At 43.1% G+C, this 25,924-nt stretch overlaps 1 protein-coding gene across 11 annotated transcripts in view; it reads right to left on the bottom strand.

Annotated features, from left to right (window-relative positions):
- Positions 1-2,154: 2,154 nt before the first annotated feature.
- Positions 2,155-25,924, bottom strand: part of C2H11orf87 (chromosome 2 C11orf87 homolog) — a 166,855-nt gene continuing 143,085 nt past the window's right edge. For 10 of the 11 annotated variants that reach the window (XR_015801358.1, XR_015801354.1, XR_015801357.1 and 7 more), the window contains 5 exons: positions 25,380-25,512; positions 24,292-24,412; positions 12,849-15,263; positions 10,040-10,091; positions 2,155-3,027 (listed from right to left, as the gene is read on the bottom strand). The gene's annotated coding sequence lies outside the window, so the exon portion shown is untranslated. The remainder of the gene's footprint in view (positions 3,028-10,039; positions 10,092-12,848; positions 15,264-24,291; positions 24,413-25,379; positions 25,513-25,924) is intronic. The other variant, XR_015801364.1, reaches the window with a different exon arrangement.

The raw sequence follows: 25,924 nt of genomic DNA, 5'->3' as shown, positions 1-25,924 counted from the left end.
TTGTCATTGAGAGAGAGAAAGAATTATTAGGAGTCATTAGGACTCTCAGGAATCTGGAAGAAAACCCACCGTAAAGCATTTTGCAAGGCACAACATTTATTTTAAATAAAAGTAAATCCTTTTAAGGCATGGCAATACTATGATAAAAATACCATGAAAAGGCCATCAGAGACATCATGGCTATCTCTTGCTTTAATGACCATTGTTTAATTATCATATGGTGCTTATGCTGAATGTTTTTTTGACAAATGAGAAATTCTGCCTCAGGCCACCACACACTGCACTCCCAAGTATTGCACACAATGGATGTGTGCTAAACAGCGACAGGATTTGGTTCAAAATTCTGAAAGCAAGCCAAAGCAACTGCAGATGCTTCCTCTGTCTAAGGGCATCATCTGCAGAAGGAAAGTAGAGGTTTTCAATTGCCCCACAGCACAGCTGTACAGGGAGGCTGTGTGAAAGTTACGTGGTAGGCACGGGTAGAATTTTAACTCTAGAGTCTCTTTCCTCCTTTGGTTAAGGTTAGAAGATGGAGTAGTGGAGTCTGTGATGCAAGCCCTTCATAGCTTGTTCAGAAGTTTAATTTAATTGTCAGTATTTTCTCTCCTGATGCCTCACTGATATTGTGCTTTACAATACTACCTAAAGTTTTGCAAATTTTTCCAAATAAAATCAGCAAAATATATGTGACAAATTGAGATATTAATCTGATAAATTGAGAGTGCAACTTATTATACACACAGAGACCTAAGAGCTATGCTTAGTCTTTAACCATATAGATTTGTCCTCACTACCCTAAAACTTACAGAAGTCTCAAATTCTAATTCTGCAAACCATTTTTTAGCCCTGTGAATATCAACAAAAGTTCTTCTGTTTTCTTACCATGCAGTTATAATGGGCAATAAACCTTTAACCTTTAATTTTCAATGAACAGAGTTCAAGCTGTAGTTCTGTTCTTCCAAGTATTTTAGCAAAGGTTATTGTCTCAGTGTGGCATGCTCCCCTGGCTGCATCTCCTCAGTAATCTTTCTCTCTTAAGAAAGAGAAATAAGGTCTTAATATCATGTTTCTAAGACTCTGTTAATTCATTTTGGCATATTAAGAATAGATCAGGAGGAAAGTGAAACTCTTTCCCCCCTCTGCTATAAATCTGAATTATTCTATCTCTGCATTTACAACTGACCAATGATCCTTTTCCTTCCTTTAGGGCATTTTTGGTTTTTCTGTGATGATCTTTTTTTGATGGCAAAATACAATACCTTTTTAAAGAGCAGGTCATTTTGAGGACACACAGACTACATTTATGTTATTATACTTGGGTGCATATTTCTTTTGTCATTGGGATTTGCAGCATAACTAATATTTCTCCATGTTTGTTCTTAAGTGACTGCACAAATCTAAGTGACTGCACATTACTTTGCCCCGAAGAACAGAATAAGAGGTTGCTCCTGAGGCTGCCCAGCTCAGGTCTTTCTAGATAGTTTTAATCAGAGCTACAAGCTGGTCCATAGGTAGCTTGGGACATGCTTAGCGCCCCATGTTTTCAGACTGAGAAAGTGCAACAACTTGTGAGTTTAAAAGCTCTGTGTGTTTTTCTGCAGGGAGGTGTTAGCCAGCACAGACATGCATAGTGCTGTCTCCCCTCTGCAGGCTGCTAAAAGCAAGTGAACGTCTGCTGGCAAAGGGCACCAAGCAACTTATCAGCTACTCAATATGGACCAAGACTTTCCTCATATGAAAACTTCAGAAGCTTCATACAAGCACCTTATTCAAATATCATCAGTATTTCAGTAAGTACTGCTGAAAACACTGCAGTCTGAAGGACAGTCACAGGACAGCAGGCAAGAACCCCTTTATCCCAAGCAAAAATTATAGTCCAGCACCCCCCTCTTCTATGTCTGACTAACTCAATCGCCTCAATTAATTTAATGTCTCTCTGTGAAGGTTATTTGTCACTTAGAGCAATTTATCCTCAGGTGCTTACTGTCTACTCCAGTAATTTGCTGTTAATTACTTGTTTACTTATATAATGTTGCTAATAAAGGGACTGTGGGGGGATGTCATTTAGTTTCCTAAATAAAAGCCATCTGCTTGGCCATATTTATCCTTACTAACTCCTGTTTTCATAGCTATAGAGTCGTTAAAGACTTTGGCTGTTGATACCATAACCTTTTTATTAAAATCCATATATTTAACAAGGTAACAAAGATGCACTGAGCACTCCTGGTGCACGGGTTTTAGCTCAGAGAATCATAGAATAGTTTGGTTGGAAGGGACCTAAGAGATCATTTACTTCCAACACTCCTGCCATGGGCAGGGGTGCCTTCCACTAGATCAAATTTTTCAGTCACTTTCAACCTTGAACACTTCCAGAGATGGGGCATCCACAGCTTCTCCAGGCAATCTGTGTTAGTGCCTCTCTACTTACACAGTAAATAATTTCCTTCTAATATCTAATCCAAACCTACACTGTTCAGATTAAAGCAAAGCCATCACCCTTTTCCCTAACATGTCTTTGCAAAAAGTACTTCTTCATCTCTCCTGTAAGCCCCATTTGAGTACTGGAAGGGTGCTTGAAGGTCTCCCTAGAGCTTTTTCTTCTCCAGGTGAACAGCATCAACTCTCTCAGCCTTTTCTGATTGGAGAGAAGTTCTGTTTCTCTGATCATTTTTGTGTCCATCCTCTGGACTCACTTCAACAGGTCCATGTTTTCCTTGTGCTGGGGATCCCAGAGCTGTACACAGTACTCCAGGTGGCATCTCAGGAGAGCAGAGTAGAGGGATAGTATCAGATTCCTCACCTTGATGGCCATTTATCTGTTGAAGCAAACCAGGAATCGTTTGATTTTCTGGGCTGTGGGTGCCTATTGCTGACTCATGTTGAGCTTCACATCAACCAATGCCCCCAAGTCCTTCTCCTCAGGGACAAGCTATTACTTTACATCCATACTTGTATCCATCTGGTTGGACCAGCGTTTTCTTCCAGAGCTCCTCTTCTATGTATCAAAAGAGAACAGAGACTTTGCAGCTGTAAGAAACCAAGAAAAAAGACCAATGCTTTCAGTATTCTCCTTTTCTACAACATTTTCTTAGTTTATAGTATTTATGCTTAAATATTGGTTTATTGCATTCTTATAATTTTGTGTTTATTCCCTGAAAGACCATGCCCTTCTCTTCTGAGGGAGCCACTGCTGTTCGGCTGTTGCTTTTTGATGAGATTTATCCAGGCAGTTGGTGACCTTTCCTATACCCCCTATTGATTCTCCTGACAAGGGAAAAATATCTACAGTGTTTTAGGGTGCCTAGTACTTGTTTGTTTACCTGCTTATGCAATGCATTTATAGACTGACTGGCTGATGGATTTATTGCTGCTTTGTACTGCTGCTAGCATCCTTATGGGAACCAGAACTGGAAAAGGCCTTTCTGCAACTGAGAGTTTATACCAGTGTCCATGCATTAACAGCTGCATGTGAGGCATTTCAGTCAAAACCACTCCTTGTAACCCACGACTGTTCATTTGCCTGGGGTTTTGGATGGCAAATCTAGGCTTATGCATGCTGTCAGACTGCCTGATGGCAGTGCAGCGAGTTACTGCTGAGACAGGCTTGTGTCAAAATCAGTATAAATGAAATAGGGAATAAGTACTGTAAAACACAATAAAAGGGCCACTCTAACTTCTGTGACCACTATGTAACAGCCTCTAAAAGAGTAAAATAGATATAGGGCAGAACCATGTCTTCCTTCAGCAATAACAATTCTTTGGTTGTTCTGTGAAGACCTAGGAAAGAAATCACTGGATAACTAGCAGAGTGGGGATCTGAGGCCAAGGTAAGACTGTAAAGTGAACAAAAGGGGGAGACTTATGTTAACCTGGAAAAACAAGAAGAAACCACTTAACACGGTCCAGAAGCCCCAACGTGTTTTTACCTCTGTGGCTAACTTGAGACAGCTGATCCATGTGCTGTTGGGATGAGGGTGTTAGATATAAGGGAAAGGTTTTTCACCCAGAGGATGGTTGGGCAGACCCTCCAGGGAAGTGCACACAGCACTAAGCCTGCTAGAGTTTGAGAAGCATTTGAACAACACTCTCAGGGATACAGTGTGGGTGCCTTCCAACTCAGGATATTCTGTGACTCTCTGAGGAGCAGGAACCCTTTGACAAAGGAGAGTGAAGGTGGGGGTCTGGCTGGTCACAGGGCAATAGGCCAGTTACATGCTGTCCTATATCATGGTCTGCCACATTCCCTGGCCCTTGAAGCCAGATCATAACCACTGGAGGAGCCAAGATCCATATGAAAAAAAGGAAAAGAAAGATGGGGAAAAGTTAGATTTGGGATCTGGGAAGTGGGCAGTACCAATCTTAGAGATGGTTATGCTCCCCTCTTAGGTCAAATAATTTTCTCATACTTTAAAGCAACAAGCTATCAGCTGATCACTAAATAAAGAGTAAACTTTCCTCCTGTGACTTCTAGTGACAATACTTGGAAATGTACATGCACTGACCTGTCTCTTACCTGTCTGCAAAGCTCTGGAGATGTGATGGAGGTACCACACTACTCCTCTTGGCTGAAACTGTATGTGAGGGTAGTTAATCACAGTGGGGTAACAGTGTGTCTGGGGTGACTGATCCCCAAAATCATCATTAAAGAGATAGATAATACCACCCCCTTAATATCTGTGACCAAGAGCCTTGAAATATTTTAGTGAAAAGTTTCCTTTTAGTATTAATCAGGAAAAGAGCAGAACTTGAGCAGAAGAACTATATACTACTGGAAGTAGTATACTACTACTGTAGTAGTATCCTATAATATATTAACATAATATACCATATAATATATATACTGCTATATATATATATTGCTATATATATACACTATATAGCAATATACTCTATATATTCTAATACTATAGTAGTACACTACTACTATATACTACATTTCATCGGAGGAAGCGGAAGTCATGCTGTCTGTGAAAGAAGATGGTTTAAGGTCTTCAGTGCACGGTGACAACAGGTAGCAGCGAGGTCCTGGCTGCAGGACACGTGCCAGAGGCACGGGTCGCCTGTGGCTTCCCAAGCTGTGCCTTTGCAGGGCCACTTCCAGTCTTTCAACACTGGGTGGCACCAGGAATACAAGGAATCAGGGCCACGTCTCCAGACTTGCAAAGCGAGTCGCCATCCTGGGAGAGAGGTGCTAGCAGTTTATTTGTTTCTAGTCTTGACGCAGTGGATGAAAGAAAAACATCATTCTAGAAGGAAACCTCAGGTACTTGTAGGATTAGCAGCTGCTGAGGATATAAGATAGGAAAAACTATCCGTAAAGTTTGATTACTTCCACTGGGAAACTATATTAGCTTAAAAAAATCCCACCTGCGATTAAAGGTTTTTTTAAAAATATTGTTGTCATAAGTAAATCCTCTCCTCAAGAACAGTAAAAAAAAAAAAGGCACAGAAAAGAAGCGGACCAGTACATCCAGTCCCAAGTTCTGTGCCAGTGTTGTCCACATCTCAGAGATTGCTGGAGTCAGGAATGGCCCTGTGGCTCCCCACCTCTTTGGCCACGTTGCCCTGTGCACCAGCCAGCAAGGCAGGACACCAGGGAGAGGCAGAGCCCCACCATCAGTAACTTGCTCTTTCTCACATCTTGTCTAACATGGGATGCTAATGGCATACCTTCAACAGACAAAGCCAAATTCTTTAGGAAACTGCTTTGCATCCTTTAATTTTCCTTTCTTTTTCATTTTTTTATTTTTTTGGGGTAGAGTTGCTTAGAGGCAGAAGTTTCTAGATGTGAACTGAGGGGAAACCATATGCTCATTACTGATTCCTAATTGCTGGCTCTGATAAATTCCAGGAGTGTAGTAACACACAGCAGAAAGCTGTGGAGGAGCTGCCACCTTTTACAGAGTATTTTGCATGCCTTCCATTTGTGACCAATGCCACTGAATGCAGTTATCCAATAAGATGCCAAACTGTCAGCATTTCATTAAAATATGCTGCAGAGAGTAGTTCAGTGAACTACTTAGCATGCCAAATGCATAGTGTGTGCCAACACATTTATCGTATAATGTTCTTAAGAGCTGCAAGCCTCTGTTCATTGGGAGCAATCAATTCTATTTTCATATGCAGTGGACCTTGAACCTTGCACTTACACTGCAACAATTTAATTTTTCCAAGGGACGACCAGGATAAGTAGATGCAGTACCTCTACCAGGAACATTGGCAATAAGCTTTATTGATATTCTGAGCTAAAGGAGCCCCGCAGATCTTTGCACACTGTGGGGAGGATCTAAAAATACATAATAAAAGCTTGATTAGTACAGCATGCAACAAGGCGAAGATCTGTGCTTCTGAACAGAAATAAAGTCTTGACAATGTAAAAGCAACAAAGCCAAATAAAGTAATTCGGCAACAAGAATATTAAGCTCAGCCTTACTGCAATATGAGAAAAAGGACAGTTATGTTTGTCGTGGAGCTGAAAGAACCTACCTCTGAAATGGGAATTAAAAGTTCAAGGACTGCTTCAGTCCCCTGATCAGCCTTTGGGATGCCTTATACACTGTCAGTTTCTGGGACATGCAAATCCCATGTGTAAGACAGCACTGGTTTTCACACACTCAGTGACCTTTCTCACGTCTTATATCCCTTCTTTCCCTTCTGTCTGACTACCCCAAAGTGCTTACAGAGAGAGTGCTCCCAGGGAATTACTTGGTGTGCAGCTCTGCCACAGCTGAATAGGGTCTCTATTCTGACATGGAAAGGCAGCACTTTTTTAAGGCAGGAATTTTGTATATGTTCAGCAACCCTCCACAGCTTTTCTTGGTGGAAAACCCATCTCCTGAATTTCCTCAGTATAAGGTGCTGCCAACCAGTTATAGTAAAATCCCAAGGCCAGCAAAGAGGCATCAGCACGTTTCTGAGCCCTGTGTTCCTAAACTTTCCCATACCTGCAAATGGACTCCAGTGCCCTATTGTCCATATCTCTTTCTAGGGCAGACAGAAAATATCTGTGATATCATATATCTCTTTAAATCCTAAAATGCTACTCTGACTCTATAGCAACACTAATAGATATCATCTAGGGTTTTTTATAGCTAGGAGGCTCACAGAGGCCCTACTGCAGTGTTTTGCTGCTACAGTTAAACAATTCAAACCTAGAAATGAGACCAAGATGAAATCTTATCTATTATACCTCTGCTGAGCATCCTGGCCTGGCTCAGCAATGGTGTGGCCAGCAGGAGCAGGGCAGTGACCGTCCCCCTGTACTGGGCACTGCTGAGGCCACAGCTCCAATCCTGTGTTCAGTTCTGGGCCCCTCCCTGCAAGAAAGACATGGAGGGGCTGGAGCGTGTCCAGAGAAGGGAACGGAGCTGGGGAAGGGTCTGGAGCACAAGTGCTGTGAGGAGCAGCTGAGGGAGCTGGGGGTGTTTGGTCTGGAGAAAAGGAGGCTCAGGGGAGACCTCATCACTCTAGAGCTGCCTGAAAGGAGGGGGTAGCCTGGTGGGGAGTGGCCTTTCCTCCCAGATAACAAGTGACAAGAGAAGGGGAAACAGCCTCAGGTTGCATTAGGGGAGGTTTTGATTGGATACTAGGGAAAATTTCTGCACAGAGAGGTGTGCCAAGCATTGGAACAGGCTGCCAGAAGAGTGGTTGAGTCACCAAACCTGGAGGTACTTAAAAGTTGTGTTGATGTGGCACTTGGGGACATGGTTGTGTGGGACTTGGCTGGGTTAATGGTTGGACTAGATGATGCTAAAGGTCCTATTCTATTCTATTCTATTCTATTCTATTCTATTCTATTCTACCACACTTCTGGGACTTTATTTCTGATCTCAGTGAAATCTACAAAAAGACATATTTACATGATTTACAAGCTTGAAATTCAGACTCCATATTAGGCGTCCAAAAGCAGATGTGGAAGCCCAGCTCTAAGCATCAAAACCCCAATAAAATAGGACATGGTGGACACACTAACACTTGCAGAGACTGTGTATACATTCAAAATATCCTCATAAAATCAGACAAGGGTTTCTTCCCCAAATGGGTGTCTCCTCAGAACAACCTTGCTGAAAGGGAAAATTTGGGGTGGAGTGAAACAAAAGGAAGAAACACAGAAATAAATTCATTTAAGGTGTGCACAGAAGGAGTCAGGAAACCTGTAAATATAGCCAGGGTTATAAATGATAACTGAAGCAAAGGGCTTTTAAAGATGTGAAATCCACTTGCTCTGCCAAGCAGAGCTGAAGACAAATAAAGACTTATGATCTGTATGAGACCGTTTGCTGCATGTTTGTCCTTGCCAGCACTGCTGTTTTTCCACTGAGAAAAATGGACTTTTTTGTTTCTGTGGAAAAGACGGTGGCCTGGAGATACCTGGAAAGCAGCTCCTGTGCTGCTGCATAGCCCTGACACATATATAACATGAAAGGTGCTCTTAATTATAAACAGCTCTCAGACCCTGATTATTTGGAGGAGAATATTTGAGTGGTCAGCTCCTACTGCAGTCTTAATCACAGCAGAAACATAATGAAGAAATTATTCTCCTTCTGCATTATGTAAATATTTTTACGGGCTGTGTCAGCTCTTCTGTGAGTGAGAGCTTGTTTTAATCACTTGAGAGAGGATCTGACTGACATAGATGCAGATCTGCTGAATACAGGAATGTGTAGTCCGGTAGAGCTGCTTTTCAGAGTGAAGTCTTCAGACTTTCCATTTATTTCCAGCTGCTCTTTTGTTTCATACCTTTGATACGGCACACATGACAAAGAATCAATGCCTGAAGGGAAGGCTGTACCAGCCTAAGAATTGATTTGAAGGGATGAGTTTACTTCACATATATTACAGGACCACAGTGAGAGTTTGGTCATATGTTTCCAGTGTATGTGGCAGTTTTTAGCAGGGAAATTGATGCAGCCACATTTCTACTGTTAATCATGGAACATGTTTGGGCAATAGGTTGACAACAATCATGCTATTTACTGGTGTATTTATTATTTACACTGTTCCCATGTCTTTAGTACAGTCCTTCCTTCCTTCCTTCCTTCCTTCCTTCCTTCCTTCCTTCCTTCCTTCCTTCCTTCCTTCCTTCCTTCCTTCCTTCCTTCCTTCCTTCCTTCCTTCCTTCCTTCCTTCCTTCCTTCCTTCCTTCCTTCCTTCCTTCCTTCCTTCCTTCCTTCCTTCCTTCCTTCCTTCCTTCCTTCCTTCCTTCCTTCCTTCCTTCCTTCCTTCCTTCCTTCCTTCCTTCCTTCCTTCCTTCCTTCCTTCCTTCCTTCCTTCCTTCCTTCCTTCCTTCCTTCCTTCCTTCCTTCCTTCCTTCCTTCCTTCCTTCCTTCCTTCCTTCCTTCCTTCCTTCCTTCCCTCCCCCTTTTTTCTTCTGCCCCCGTGGTGTGCTGACACAGGTACCATATAAAGAAGGCCCATGGTGACCTGTCCAACTTTGTGAATTTGTCATCATTCTAAGTGTTGCTACTGGAATGGCATCCTAACACTGCTGATACACTCTCCTCCTCACTTTTTAAAGCTGCTTTCCCCATTATCAATGGCTACAATGGTCATCAGGTTATGCTGCAATCAGGAGAAGAACAGTCATAGTGCAGCTGGCAATGTCACCATTTCTTCACGCTTGCAGAAACACTGGTCCCATATCTAGGAGCTTATTTGAGTTTGTACTCTACAGCTTCTGCTGGGTACGACTTGAAAACATACACAAAATCTTCAAAAAAAAGAAGAAAGGCACCATGTTTTGTGCAGTGCAATTTTGTGTCACACCCTGTTCTCCTGCTGCTTTTTTAATTACTTTTTCTTCTATCCAGCAAGGAGGGTAATGAGAGGCACTTTCTGTTTGTTTTGTTGTTGTTGCTGCTTTAGGTTGTTTTTGTTGGGTTGTTTTTCGTTGTTGTTTGTTTGTTTTAATTTTGTTTCTTTTTTGTTTTCTTTCTTTTTGGGGGGGCTTTTTGTTGGTTTGGTTTGGTTTTTTAGATTGTGCCTATCACCAGTGCAGAAAAAATTTGCAATTTTTTTCTTCTTGTTTTTTAGTACTTACCAGTTTCAGAGGTTCTGACTTTTCCCAGTGGGCCAACCAGACTTTTCATGGCCTGAAGAGAGACAGGAGAGAGGAATACATCTGGCCCTGGTGGGGCTGGTAGAGGAAGGGGGAAGTTTCTGAACCTCTGTGGCTGCTCTGGTCCAGCCAGCCAGCCCTGTATGACACTCGTTCACCACCTAGCAAAGTTTTAATAGCTTGCACTGAATTTACTTAGTGGCAGATGCCCCAGGAACACAGACATAGCATTTATCAGGTGCCAGGTAGCAAACTCTGCTACCTTAGCCAGTAGGTTGAAGAGCCACTGCTGTTTCAGGAAAACAATATGACAAACAAAGCATCTATTAATAGTCTTATCTCTGTCTGTGAATCAGAGCAGAATGCTCAGGCTTCTACCCAAACTGCAAATTCAAAATGTTGTTTGGGTTGAGCCCACCACTGGGCAGAAAAGCAGTTTTGAGCAAGCTCCTAATCCAATATAACTGCAGCTTCCCACAGTGAAGCTCCAGGTGATAAAGATTCCTCCTGAGCACATCCATCAGTCTCTGTGCAGTCTGACGTGGCTGCCCTTGTCCGAGCACTGACAGTTCTCTTTTCATTGGTTTTTCTCCCCCATATCACAGGTTGGAGGCTATGGCTGCTCTCCAGAAGGTGAGTTTTGCCCTCCTACTGACAGATGCTGCCTTTGCCCTTCTCTGACCGAAAACTCCTTCCTACCTTTTTTGTATGCCAGTTCAATCACCAGTGTTCATGGCACTAAATTCTGTCTAGCCATCCATCACAAGACATTCAGGGCATCCATTATGATATGATTCATTTGAGCAATCTATGTTCATTATTAATCTTCCCTTACTGCAGGCTAAAGTAACCCTGGCTTGTAAGGTCTCTCTTCTTTTCAAAGTTGTCTTTACTATAATTGCATTTTCTGCTGTATCTGCTTGCTTGCTTGCTTCTTAGTGCTTTACAGGGTGTTGCCCCTCTTCATAACTCTGAACTGTGCCACTCATCCTGAAAATATTTATTGGGGATTAATATACAAACAATCACTGGTTGCAGCTTCTGAAAGTCTGCTTTGAAATACAGCTCATCCTTCACCAGGCTGAAGGGGTTAAACACACAAATTCTGATCGTCTTTCCTAAGTTCTTGCTTTCCTGACTCTCTAAAAAGAGGAATTTGGCAACTTAACACCACAGAGATACGTTCTGTTTTTTCTACCTTTTTAGTGCTTTTTAGTGTTAATCTAAACAAATTCTACCTGTTTTCCCCATTGACTATCCAGACACGGCTGGGTGCACAACACTGTTGAATATGTGTATCCTTGCAGGGGTAACTAAAATTTCAGTAACTGTATTACTTCTTTTGGCTATTGAGACCTGGATTGTCCCCTCCCTGCCATGCAGAATCAGTGCTGAGGCATTTTTATCCTCCTAGGAGCAGAAGGAACATCAGCTCCCTTTGCCTCCATCACACTGAAAGAGACTACATTTTACATTTTACAGAGGAGGTGCAAGTTGCAACAACAGAACTGAAAGCAAAGGAGCCGAGAATAAAGGCAAGCACCTCTCAGGAGAAAAGGCAGAGGGAATACACAGAAAACTTCTGCCTGGCTGATCTGATGCTCCTCTCCCCAGCAGTGCCCTTTCTAATCACAGCACATTGTGCATGCTTGCACTGCTTTTCTCACTGGCAATTTCATTTCGGCTGTGAAATTAGCCAGGAGAGGCACTGTGGGTAAAGGAACAGCAATCTGATTGCTCAGTAAATCTTGACTGCCACAAGCTCACTGCTCACCTCCTGTTTGCTTCCTTTTTCATCTTTGTCATCTTTGCTTCTGGGGTACTGCCTAAGGTCCAGATGATTGTTTAGGCATCTGTGGTTCACATCCTTAAGATTGCCACTGCAAGGTTCAGCATAGCCTTGTCTGGACACTCTGTGTCTTATTCAGATCACTGTTCTTCCCAGCCACCACCCTTGCACACCAAATCTTCACAGGGAATTTGGGAGGTCATCTAGTCCATCTCTGCACCCCAGCCAAATTGTTCTTCAGTATCTTGGACTGCATATGAGCAGAATGTAACCTGGGAGAAAGCTGGTCTGGATTAGACACAGTGGATGCTATCCCCTGAAAGTGGTTAACAATAGTAATGAGGGTATAATCCACATGACAGGCTCAAATAAACAGAAGAGGATGTTTGGTTCCTGATACTGTCGTATGTCAAGTTGTAGATTTAGGCATACAGACTTAGGCACTCTGAATGTTGTGGTGGTGAAAGCCAAGAATTGAGCACAGCAACTAAAGCTTTTCAGCTATAGCAACTTCAGTCTCTTAAAAAAGGAAAAAAATTATTGTAGCTTGAATATGACTCAGCATTTAGTGGTTTTCTTTCCCTTTTCAGTTATTAAATATCCTTTTTTATTAAAAACCTCTTGATAAGAAAATGAGACCTTCTAGCAGCTCATAAGAATCTGTGTTTGGTGGTGTCTCCACCTGCCCCCAAAAGAGAGGGTAACTCAGGCTCTTCCTTGGGGCAGATTAGAGTGAAACAACACTGAATGCTTGGTGCTTAGAAATATATATATATATATATATATATATATATATATATATATATATATATATATATATATATGTGTGTATAGGGTTTATTTTAGAACAATTTGGTTGCAATGGAAAGGAGGCATGTAGCCATTTTGGTTATTATCTATACTATTATAGCAATATAAAAGAATAAAAATATTGCTTAAGAATATACATAAGGAAAAGAAAGAAAGAGAAAGGAGGGATAAGAGTTAGTAAGATATCACCACCTATGGATCCAATGATGAAACTTGATTGTTGCAATTTCAACATCTTTTGGCTGAGGTTCTGGTCCCAGTCTTGATCTGTTGGGAGTGGGGGAAGCGTAGGAAAACACAAAGTTTGATGGGTTAATATATGTTCAGGCAAGGTGGGAATGATAAGGTACCTCCCCTGGAGAGGATGGGTAGGATGGGTGGGCAGTTAAACACTGTTGGAATGCTGTGGGTCATGCTCAGTTGTCTGGTGGAAGACCCCAGAAATGAGTCTGGGGGCATTTTGGGGATCTTTGATGATTTATGACACTTTCTAAGGCATGACAGCTGACTCTTATGTCAGTGTAGTTGAGCCAGTTATGCTTCATCAGAAGGGATGAACACTGTCAGGCCTGCATGTGAATGTCCCAATATTTTCCCAGGGGCACAGGGGAAGTTTTATAAATGAGCCAGTTGTGTAATTCTAATTTTGTGTCATTTGTGTGACAAAAAGCACTAACCATCCTTCACAGGATCTGTTTCTCACTGGCCTTTTCCCTTATCTGGTTCAAAACCCAGCTTGTAGCCACTGTACTATGCAGGCCAGAGGTTTTGCCACCACACTCAAAAAAACTCTGCTTCTCCCCTTGGGTTTCAGTTTCAGGGAAGTGCAAACCTGGCCTCAGCAAAGCACCTGCTGCCTCCCACATGGCCCTTGTTTGAGTCACTAACCATTAACACCTTGGTCTCACACAGATGGATGGTAAACAGAATTACAACTCTGAGCAGAAATACTGCAGATAGCATACAGCAAGTAAGCAGCAGGCACTGTAAGTAGGTTAAAATACTGCATTATACTATCAGGTGAATTCCTAGAAGACAGTCAGGTGAGCTTTCATAACCTGGTTGAGGTCATCACTCAGTGATAAATGCAGAAAGACAGAAATACATCACATGTACAGCTGTAAAATCTATAAGCAACTTTCTTCCATTTAATGTGCTCTGGCCTGAGCTCCAGCAATGCCCTGTTTACAGGAGGCAGACTGTGTGCACTGCAAGTCAGCTTGGAAAGCTTCCCCTTGTCTTCCATGGATGACATCCTTCATTCAAAATGCACCAAGCTCACAATAATCTTCCCTTATTCTAGTGCCTGCTTCCCTGGGTATTAAAATCCTCTCCTGGCTGGCTCAGTTGGCAATGAGAACACGTCTTCCAGATGACAATATCTGTAGTATAGACACAGCCTCGAGAATGCTGAAATCAACCCAAGTGCCAGAGCTGCTCTTTAAAATATTAAATACACAAATATTCTACTAATAGTATTCTAGCTGTGAATAATAACCAAGTAGTGCCTGGCAGAAGCAGACTATTTACACCCTCCCTTTCCATATGAGATGTTTTGCTGTGACTTCCAGATGCCAAATAAATTATTAATCAAATCTGAAAAATACTCTGAAGCCTTCCTTCCTGAGAGGAAGGGTGATGCTAGTCACCAGATGAATTTGGCATGTAAGTCACATTTCCACGAAATAAGTGATCAACATTTTCACCACTATTTTCTTGTGTTCAGGGTTTTACTTGCCCAACTCAGAATATGTTGAAGGTGTGCCATAATTCCTCCTTTTCCAGTGGCACCACTGATGATGCACGTTTGCCCTGTCATTGGTATGGTGACACATGTAGACACAATCTACAGTGCAGATGGCAGAACTGCACAGGGTGTTGGCAAGGCTTTAGAAATCACAGGAGAAAACCCGTGTGGATCTTTGTGTTTTGGGTTGGTTTTTTATTTGTTTGTAGGGCTTTTTTAATTTGAGCTGTGATTAATGTGTCAAACATCACAAAAGGAAGGATGCAGTTGTGAACACCCCTGTATTGACTTCAGGACAAAGTGATAGAGAAAAGGAGAAATTTCTTCTATTTTTATGACCGAAAAAATCAAATGCTTTCCCAACCGACTCTCTGCTGCTTTCTTCTAAAACACATTATGAATAATCTTTTAAGTGTCCAATTCTACCCTGAATATTTTATGTCAATAGAGTTACCTCTCTGCAACCAGAATGCACAAAGGCAACCCACAAATACATTCACACACAACATATCTTGAGAAGCATAATAGTATTTTTTCACTCCTCTGCATGTCTCCAGCTCCCAGTATATCAGAATAATCTCTTGGCATCTGGCTTAGTGATAATAAATCAGGCTCAGCTGCTATGATCCACAGCCAGGAGGAATCTTTGGTATATACCTAGCTGTTAACCTATCCTCTAGTAATCCAAGTGTGTGTGTATGTATTCATAGTGTCTCATTTCCTAATGAAGTGAGTCATTGGGAAGTCAGACAGATGCAATCCTAGCAAAGTACCAATTACTTATCTTTCCCTTTTCGCCAATCAGAGCATGGTATAGTGCCTCTGTCTTCAGTGTGACCATCCCCTCATTTTCTTAGGTACTGTATAAAAACAAAAGGCTCTGCCTGAAACAAATTAACCACATATAAATTAGGAGGCAACACATGGTAGAGTGAAATGGAAGTATCAGGCTGTCAGAAAGGATTCTTGGTGTGCAGTTGTCTGCCCACTGTCAAGACTTCTGTGACAAAAGATACATTTTCCAGCATAAATATAAATAGTTGGTGATGATAAAGGAAACCCAGAGACCCTGTAGATTAAATCACACTGAATAAGACCCTGTGTTTCTAATCCTCCCCTTTAAATAGAAAAGTATCTTCCCAATTAATGACTGGTGGTATCAATATAACCCAAGACTTTTATGTCTTCAAACTCAGCTCTGCCTAGAAGGCTGTGATGCATAGGAGTGTATATCCAGACCAACACAGACATTTTCAGTGAATGAAGACACCAAATCTGTCTCTTGTGCAAGCACATCTTCTGGTTTGATCATTACTCCCAGGAAGTAGCCAAGCAGTTAGAGCTGGTTCCCAGCAATGAAAGAAATATTAGAAACAAGGCAACATAAATCAGTAGAACACCAAGGAAAATGGAAAGTTTGGGGTTTCTTTTATCTTTCTTCTATGCTTTTTCTTTCACACACTTTATTTCAGGGAAATGTTGAAAAGAAAGTTTCATCAGCCAAAAAGAAGCTATCTCTGTTGCTTGCAAAGGCATTGTGGGTCACAGCTGCTGGTGGGACATCCCCTTCATGGGAGCTGAACACAGGGAAGGGTCTTCACCCTGCACTGATGTCTGCTGTACACTGTTTACTACGGGCATATCATCATGTTCTGTATGATCCCCAGTGACCTCCCAAGAGACACTGTCCTTTTTCATAGAAGATATAAAGGACTTCCATTTTTCATGTGATCCAAAGCACAAAAACATCATTTGTGAAATCGATGTAAGCATGCTATTCAAATTTTTGCTTGATTAGATGATTAATTTGTCTATGTTACATGGTGCACAGGTATGAAAAACAGTGGCTCCTTTCTCTTGCAATATTATTTTCTGTTAACAATGTATTCTAAGAGGTCTATAAATAGGCACATATGACACATAAATGTGCTTCCAGAAATAGACAGAGGGAGAGATTTTCGCAACAAAAACTTCCTGGCATTTCAATTTCATGGAATACAATACTCAAGTTGATCCTTGAATCTGATTGAGAATGATAAAGGAAAAAAAAACAGGGGCCAAATACAACTTTTTAGGCACCTCCAAGACCATGGAAGTGAGTCTCAAGACTTGATGTGAACTTGAAGAGGCTCTAGTTATGCACTGACCTTGCTGACAAGCAAGCAAGGTAAAAGTTGCAAGGTGCAAGATTGGCATTTTGTTACGATGACTTTAAATTGGTAAATATTGTGTTGAACAGCAGCATAATAGTGAGAAAATGCTTCCTGTAAATCCTCACACAAACAAAGAATAGCAGTCTGCTAGAAGCTACAAAGAAAATATATACCAGCATTTTCCAGAACAGCTTGGAAGAATTTAACTACAAATGCAGTACACAGGGATGATTTTAGTAGGATGACTTAGAGACTCTTAAACCTCAGTTAGTAGCTTCCCCTCTCCACTGGCATCTCTTGCAGGTATGAGCTTCCTCTGCACAGGACACCTGGGGAGCCCTGCTCCCTTTCACTGGCTCTCAGTGCACCAGAAAAATGGGCTTTGACCCAATGGAAAGTGGGTCAAAATGGAAAAACTCTCGTTTCAAGGTGATTTTTGCCATGGAGCTCTCCTTGAAGAGGCAATGAAATGGTGTCTGTGATTGCCTCTCTGCCCTGATCATCCTGTTGTACCAAATTCCAGTAAGACAGACATGCACCCTTGGAAGCCTCCATATGCAAGTTCTACAAGGAAAAGCAGTTCTGTGTGCTCCACAGACTTCCCTACTTGCCTACAGGTTTTAAGCAGAGTTGATTCAGATTTGAACTGAAGGCTCTTCCTGTGCCTATTAATCACCTTTCCTCACGTAGTGTTTTTGCAGCTGCCACTACGTACTTCCTTGGGCACCAATCCACTTTTTTGCACTTCCCAAAGTCAGGCTATAATGACTAGCACTGATTTTTCATCCTAGGTGGTAGGACAAATCTTCTAGGGCAGCTATAAGTGATAACTAACTCACATAATTATCCTTACACTTCTCTGCATTCTCAGTCAGTTGACCAGTGATTTAAATTACATTGATACTTTAATAATATTCACATCAGTCAACTTTCTGCCCAAGATATCATTTATATCTTGTCAGAGAAAATAGAACCAGAAGAACCCACACTGATCATCTCTTCTGATCCATACAGAAGTCTCAAGATCAAGGCCTGAGTCCAAAAAGAACTACACCATATCCTGTACAAACTTATCCTGTGTTTGCAGAGAAGGTTAACTTGCCAGCCTTGGGAAGCTGCTCCAATGTTACTCAGGAAAGTGGCAAAGATGAGATAATTTTGTGTGAAAAAATCCTTTTGAATTTGTAGTTACTGTGTAATTTGAAATGTCTTTAAAAATAAGATAAAAGGGAAGCATTCATATGCATGGGGAGTAGTGTATAGAGAATGCAGGTTTCCTTTTATGTCCCTATTACTCTGTTTGATCCTCTTCAGTTTCTATAATTGCCCTCCATGTGATTATCTTCAGCACAATACATTTTCAAGTCAGTGCAGACTGAAGTTGTATTGTAATACAGAGGCTCCTTTGTCTTTAGTACCTCTTTAATAAATTCATAGTCAGCAGCAGCATTATTTGGTAAATAATATAAAACCATGACAGGTTTGCTTAAAGCCGGAAAAACCTCAGGGTGACTGAGGTGTAAGAAACAGCTCTGAATGAGCAATTCAGATGGAGAAGGCATTTAAATAATCAACTTCCTTTTGATAGGATTTTCGTGCTGCATTGGAAGAAAGGAAAAATGAATTACTGAAACTCTTTCTTGCCTGAGCTGTCTCTGACTGCATGAAATAATGGGCTTCCATTCAGGAAAGGAAGGCACTCAGACTATCCTCATAGCTTAAGAAGATCTTTTTATAAAGGAAGAGGAGAAGGAGGTAAAGGGGTCTAGGCTCTGGGGACAGGAGGGTGGGCTGTGAGCTTTAATACCTGTACTGATGATCTAGATGAGGAGATCAAGTGCATACCGAGTAAATTTGTAAATGACACCATGTTTGGCAGGAGTGTTGATTTGCTGGAGTGCAGGAAGGCTCTGCAGAGGGATCTGGACAGGCTGGACCAAAGGACCAGGGCAATTGTGTGATATTCAACAAGGCCAAGTGCTGGGTCCTGCACTGGGTCACAGCAACCCCAGGCAGTGCTACAGGCTGGGGGCAGGGGCTGGAAAGCTGCCTGGCAGAAAAGGACCTGGGGGTGCTGGCAAACAGCAGCTGAGCATGATCCAGGGTGTGCCCAGGTGGCCAAGAAGGCCAATGGCATCCTGGCCTGGCTCAGCAATGGTGTGGCCAGCAGGAGCAGGGCAGTGACCGTCCCCCTGTACTGGGCACTGCTGAGGCCACAGCTCCAATCCTGTGTTCAGTTCTGGGCCCCTCCCTGCAAGAAAGACATGGAGGGGCTGGAGCGTGTCCAGAGAAGGGAACGGAGCTGGGGAAGGGTCTGGAGCACAAGTGCTGTGAGGAGCAGCTGAGGGAGCTGGGGGTGTTTGGTCTGGAGAAAAGGAGGCTCAGGGGAGACCTCATCACTCTACAGCTGCCTGAAAGGAGGGGGTAGCCTGGTGGGGTCAGCCTCTTCTCCCAGGTAACAAGTGACAAGAGAAGGAGAAACAGCCTCAGGTTGCACCAGGGGAGGTTTTGGGAAAAATTCTTCATGGAAAGGATGGTGAGGCTTTGAAATAGACTGCTCAAAGAAGCAGTGGAGTCACCATCCCAGGAGGTACTTAAAAGACACATAGATGTGGCACTTGGGGACTTGGTTTTGTGGTGGACTTGGGAGTGCTGGGTTAATGGCTGGACTTAATAATTTTGAAGGTCTTTTTCAACCTGAACAATTCCGTGACTCTCTGGCACCACAGTATCTCCGCCACCTTTGAGGCACCCACGCCAACTATGACGCTCCACATCTGCTGTGCTGCTTCCAAACTATCCATAGGTAAATAATGTTTTCCTGGAGCAGGACTGGTATAAGGGCTGGAGGTCTTTCAGAAAGGACAGTCAAATAGGTGGAAATAAAAAGGGAGGGAAAGGTAGGTAGATGTCTCAGGTACAGTGTGAACATGCCTCACAAAACTTAACCAGTGCAGCTGATCATGAGGCAGCAGCAGCAGCCATCTCCAGTGCTGCCTGCCCAGTCAGTGACAATGCACACGGGGTTTAGTGACACATCTGCTGCACGAGGCCACATACATCACACCGTGTTCGCTTACGCAATAGGAGATAGCCATCCCCTTTAAATACAAAATGTGTCAAACTGTACAACACCATCCAAAAATAGGATCAGCTCAAAAACTGTCTTCTGAATTGTCTTCTGCTTGGCTGGAAACTGGGGGAAGAGCAGTCAGCTGTGAAGCAAACACCTTTTGGTGCAGAGACCTACAGAAAGGCCATTCCATGACCCATTTATACAAATCAAGCCATATGACAATACTCAGCATTTTCTCCTAACACTGTTAATTGAGAATTGACCATTCACTGGGTACCATTTAAAAAAATAATCCTCATCTCTTACAAATTACTAACTGACGACTATTTATATCTTTAGCTTACTGTTGCTGTGTAATTCATACTAATCACTTGCATTTGGGAATTTGCTTTAAAAAATAATGGAAAAAAAAGTATATTAAGTACATGGTTAGGAATAAGACTAAGAAAACATATTAGAAAGTATTGATGAGAAATGCAAACTGTGTGTCTTTGCAGTCAAATGCCTAGCAATATATGACTGAATGGTAATCCTGATTCTTGAACACTACATTTACAGCAGTAATTACAGGAAAGCAAACACATTCACACAAACATACACAACATACACACACACACACCTCACAAAAATATCCTCTGAAAATCAGCCTGGTCTGAAGGAATGGGAGTTAAAAGCCCTCCCTTTAAGAGTCCAGTAGAAGAGAAGACACAGGAACTGAGTGAGCTTGCCAAATCTTGATGATGCTTTTCTGGCCCTATGTCTTTGGTCTCTGACTGTGACAGAATACTTTTTCAAGAGCATTTCCAATTTCTCCAACTTCAGAGAGGATGTTCTGGGCAAAAATGGACAGAAGTCTACTTGTTTTCTGTTAAATCTGGAAGGCTGTAAATCTGGAAAGGGAAAGTATTTTTGGATTTCCAGGTGTGTGACATATTTAGCTCAGTCCTGCCCAGGAGACATTTATATGGTTATGACTGAATTCTTCCCCAAAAAGGAGAAGAAGAAACAGGACCAGGGTTTAAAGACATGGAAAGGATGGTACAACAGTATGGCTGTGGACAAAAAGGGCTTGGTCAGGTTGGGTATGAGGAAAAGGCAGAGAGGCAAGGTAGTTCTCCATGCCAGGGAGGAGGGATGGCAGAAAAGAAGAAGACAGAGAAGTCTGGTGGATGAAGGGAGAAGCTGTCCAGCTGTGGGATGAGTGGGTTCATGGTGTGCTGGATGAAGAACTGGCTGAAGGACAGAGCTCAGTGTTGTAGTGAATGAGGCTACATCTGTCTGGCCACTGGTCACCTGTGCTGCTCCTTCAGGGTGCAGTTCTAGAGTGAGTTCTGTTCAATATATTTGTTAGTGATCTGGATGCAGGAGGTGAATGCACCATTAGCAAGTTTGCTGATAATACCAAACTGAGAGGTGCTGCTGACTCTCCCAGGGGACAGGAGGCCCGGCAGAGGGATCTAGATAGACTGGAGCATTGGGTTATGATTAATGGGATGAAATTTAACACGTCCAAATGTTGGTTCCTTCACCTAGGACAGAGTAGTGCCAGACACAGGTGTAAACTGGGAGAGGAGTGGCTGGAGACCCTTCAGAGAGGGGCCTGGGGGGGCAGGTGGGCAGCAGCTCAGGGAGAGCCAGCAGTGAGTCCTGGCAGGCAGGAGGGCAAAGCCCATCCTGGGGCAAAGCCCATCCTGGGGTGCCTCAGGACAACATCCAGCCAGGCAGAAGATGGGATTGTCCCCCTGTGCCCAGCACTGGGGCAGCCTCACCTCCAGGAACATCTGCAGCTCCATGCCCACAATTTAAGAAGGATGGGATGCATCTAAAGGAGGTCAACAAAACAGATGAAAGGGCTGCAAGGAATGGCCTGTGAGGAGCAGCTCAGGACTTGGGCTTGTCTACTTGGAGAAAAGGGGTCTGAGAGGCAACCTCATTGCTTCCACAGCTTCCTGAGGAAGTAGAGAGGGAGGTGCTGAGCTCTTCTCCCTGGTATCCAGTGGCAGGGTGTGTGGGAATGGTTCAAAGCTGTGCCAGAAGGGGTTGAGACTGGACATTAGGAAGCATTTCTTCCCCAAAAGAGTGGTCAAATACTGGAGAAGGCTTCCTGGTGGGTGCTCCAAACCTGTCCATGTTTAAAAGGCATTTGGATAATGCTATTAATAACATGCTTTAACTTTTGGTCAGCCCTGAGGTGGTCAGGCAGCTGGACTGGGTGATCATTGTAGGTCCCTTCTAAGTGAAGCAGTTTATCCTGTCCTGTTCTGATGGGGTGACAGTGTGGGATGCTGTAGTGGAGATATGTAGTATATGGAGATGCACATCTTCAGTGCCCATGTCTGAGCTCATGGTTGGTCTTTGTCACTAGTGTGGGCTTGGACAGCACCCACTTTTCACAGGAAGAATGTGAGAGTGGAGGATTCCCCATTTCTAGGAGAGGAGTAGAGTGTTGGTGGCCCATGTGGCCTATGAGGAGGAGGTGTGCACAAAGATATGCACACTGTGGGGTTAGAGATTTAGGGGATTAGGTATAAAGTCTATTTTGAATTTTGTAGGTGGTTATTAATATTTCATAGCCATCTAGTGCTGTGGTTTCTGTCATATTACTGATATTGATCCTGCATGTGCAGTTCACTGATTGCCTGTTAATTATACGTGATTAAAAATAATCTCAAAATTGCTTTGATCTTGATTTGCTTAAAACCTCTTGAGCTGAGCAGTTTTTCCCTTGTGGCAGAGGACACAGTAGCTCTTACAGGAAAAGAAGGAGTACAGGCTGCCATGGTGCTGCCTCAGCACTCTCACAGGACTAGGCAGGAGCAGCAAAGCCGAGCTCCTCCAGCCACAGGCGATCCTCAAGCAGCGTGAAGGCAGGTCCCAGGCTGGGGGGAGCGTTTCACAACGTGGGGTGAGGCTGCAAGAGGGAGAGAGCCATCATGTCTTGCCAAGGATGGATGGCAGCAGCACATGCCTGCAGCTCCCTCCCAGGAGCTTCTCTGGGGGACGCCCTGGAGCACCATGGTCTGGGCTTTGCAGGTCTTGTATGCATGCAGAAATTTATGTCTCAAACCCACAAGCCTACAACAGTCTCAATTTGTACTACAGCAGCATAGGTGTGCTGGGGAAAATGTTTCTTTCACTCTGTGCATTGTGCTGAGCCCTACAAGACAAATATTGACCTTTGCAGCCCCTCTGGTTCACGTGGGCTCTACTCCTCCTCCTGTGATGGAAGATGTGATTGAGAAGATGCTTTACATTCACACCCATGATCAGATGTGGTCCATTCAGGTCAGCCAGGGGTTTTTAATCTCCTCATTGGACACACGTGCAGCCCTCTAGTCCACTTTGCAACCATGGTGAGCCTAATTCCCATCTCATGAAGGAAGAGGCACCCATGAGGTGCTCAAACTGGCTTCATGGTAGGTTTTAGTCAGAGCTTGAAGTAAACCAGAGTGTGCCGAGTTAGAAAGATTGGTGTTATTCCAGGGGTTGTGCTTACAGCCCACTTTGCAGACATTCATCACTAGAGGCATTGCCAGACAACTTGTCTCTTTTTTGGCTGAAATTAGTGAATGTGATGAGCAATTCTGCCCATGCTGTGCTTAAAAGATGTATTTCACCAAACTCTATCCTGTGCAGACAGGACACAGCTGAAGAATTCACTGGTGAGCTAACAAGGTTCATCCTGTGCACCTATGACAAGCAGCTGCAGGGACTACCATGAAATGAGCACTCATTTAAAAAGGAGGAAAGAAACGTGGCTTCCCCTTCTTCCTGTGGGTTCCTGAGTCTGCAGGCTGGGAGCACTATACCTATAAATGGTATCTGTTAAGATAATTTTATAAGCTCGAGGCTTTCCCTGCTGTCTTTCGTTACTTTTGAGCCATGAGAAAGAGAGCAGAACTCGGTGCCACTGTCCATGTGTCACCTTGTACAAGATGCTGTGAAAAGCATCTACCCAAATGTGACACCTAGACTGCCTAGATGAAGAGGAGGAGCGGTGCTGGGACCTGACCAAAGAGCTGCCCTGTGGCAGGTTGGTACTGGTAGTTTCAGGTCAGGGCCCTCTTGATCAGACCCCATACTCTGCCCCATAAAGTGCATGTGGCTCTCAGGTCTTTTCCCACCCTTCAGCAGGTACAGACAGGGCATTCACCGTCGCAAGAATCTTCCTGGTTGCAAACATGTGAAGGCCATAGACACTTCTACAAGAGGATAGAGAGTTCAGCCTTTTAAATTTTCCTTCATCAGAGGGGATGAAGAATTCAGTTTTAATGTCAATAACTGCAAATAATCCAATTTTTAAGCCTTGATCTTATAAAATTATCCTAATAGATACTATTTTTAAGAGAGCACAGTTTTCAGTACTGCTGCAACAAATTTGGAAAAGCACTGCCCGTCTCCTGCATGACACCTTCAGAGAAGCAGCAAGAGCACAGTTGAGCTGCAGACACCAAGCAGAAGCTGCTGCTGCCACTCCATCCCTGGGGAGTGACAAGAAGGGCCACCTCGCGTACTATCTACCTCTGAAGAAAGTGTATTTGTTTAAGTATTCAAGATGTGATTGAGTTGTCTATGCCTATCTAGTGCCATTTTGAACTTTTGTGCAGAAAGAACTTTCTGGGTCCCACACATAAAACTAAATTAAGGAGCCATACATACTGTGTGTTGGATGTTCACCATTCATGCACCTGGGTCATACAGGACGGCTGCAGCATCTCCATCTTGGGTCAGCACTTGCATCTGCAGCTGTTCCTCCTCATGGGTAGTCATCTGAAAATCCCTGGGGAAAGGGAGGAGGAGTGAGGGGGAAGAGAGATAATAATAGTTGAATTATCTATTCAATGAGATTCATGGAATTTGGGGACTAATACATTCTATGAATAATATTTTCATTATTTTCCCAACTCCAGTGCTAACAGAAGTTATGAATAGTGATTGAAGCAAACCCTTGAATTATATGACAACGCTATTGAACTTTGGAAGCATATATTACATGAAGTGAGGGGACTCTAGTTCTGCCCGTCATCAGTTTGATGTAGATGTTCTTGAAAATAGTGAAATGTGTATTTGACACTTTGGCCTTTCCTCACAGAAAGTTTGTGCTCAGATTACCTGACAGTAAGAATCAATCAATAACTCACATGCTGTTTCTCACAGAAAATTGTTAGCAATTGCTTTCTTTCAGCACTTCAGAAATTACATCCCTGGAGATGGCAGACTTCTCATCTCTACAGTCCCCTCTCACTGCAGGGCAGCATGCCTTTGTCTCCAGAGGGGAAACGTTTTGCTCAGGGGCACTGCAACCTGCCACTGTTCCTCAGCATCATGTGCTGACAGCCCCTGATGTTGTGTCAGCTCTCCCTGCAGCAGCTGCAGAGGGATCATAGGGGGACGCTGTCAAGGCTCTTCCCATATCTCATCTTTCTCAGTATCTCCTCACCACTGGAGGTGACTACTGAGTGTGGTCTCTAGACACAAGGCCAAAAGGAGGATTAACTGGTCCCTGTGAATTTGGCCAGGAAATCCAAGCTGCTGTGATATGCAGAAGTCAGAGGCTTTCAGTTTCTACAGTGCTTCTGCTGCTGTTTCCCCATCCTTGGCAGGCAGAGGCACCGACTTCAGCATGCATTAGCTGAGAGTTTGTTTCCAGTCTGTGTGCAGAAGTAGTGCCTGATAAAATCAGAACAATCTAAAACTTTATTACTTGGGTAGATTTTAGCCCTTAATTATTTATGATGTCCTCTTACCTTTGTCTGAACAGAAGAGCTGGAGTCAGTGGATGCTTCCTGTCCAGAAGCTGTAGTTGAACAGTAACATCTGCTCCATTACCAGCTTGAGCAGATTTAATGATTCCAAACTACATGGGTCCTACTGCATCTCCTGCCATAACATGAATAAGATTCATTACTGAAGCTAAAAGATAACATGCATTCCTGGTATTAGTTCACTGACACCAGATGTACTGCACCCTTTGACATCAGTGATGAAAGATCACAATAAAGAAACACAGCCCATCATTTCCCCCCTCTAAAATTCATAATCTAACTGATAACTGAGCTTACTGCAAGGGACTGACTGTCATTCATCAGCTAAATGTTGAATTCATCAGTTCCTGGAGGGTCTCTACTCAGCTCCTGGAGGGTCTCTACTCAGTCAGAAATGAACATGGTTCATACACATATTTAATTCTAACTTTGAAAGTAGAGAGGAATTTAACAGAACATTAAAGAGTGATGAATAAATTATAAAGGCATTAATGAGGCTGATGCTTATATCTAAAGGAAAAAGTCCC

This window comes from Sturnus vulgaris, chromosome 2 (genome assembly GCF_052056855.1).
Source record: "Sturnus vulgaris isolate bStuVul1 chromosome 2, bStuVul1.hap1, whole genome shotgun sequence".
NCBI lineage: Eukaryota > Metazoa > Chordata > Aves > Passeriformes > Sturnidae > Sturnus > Sturnus vulgaris.
This window is presented reverse-complemented; position numbering and strand designations above follow the sequence as displayed.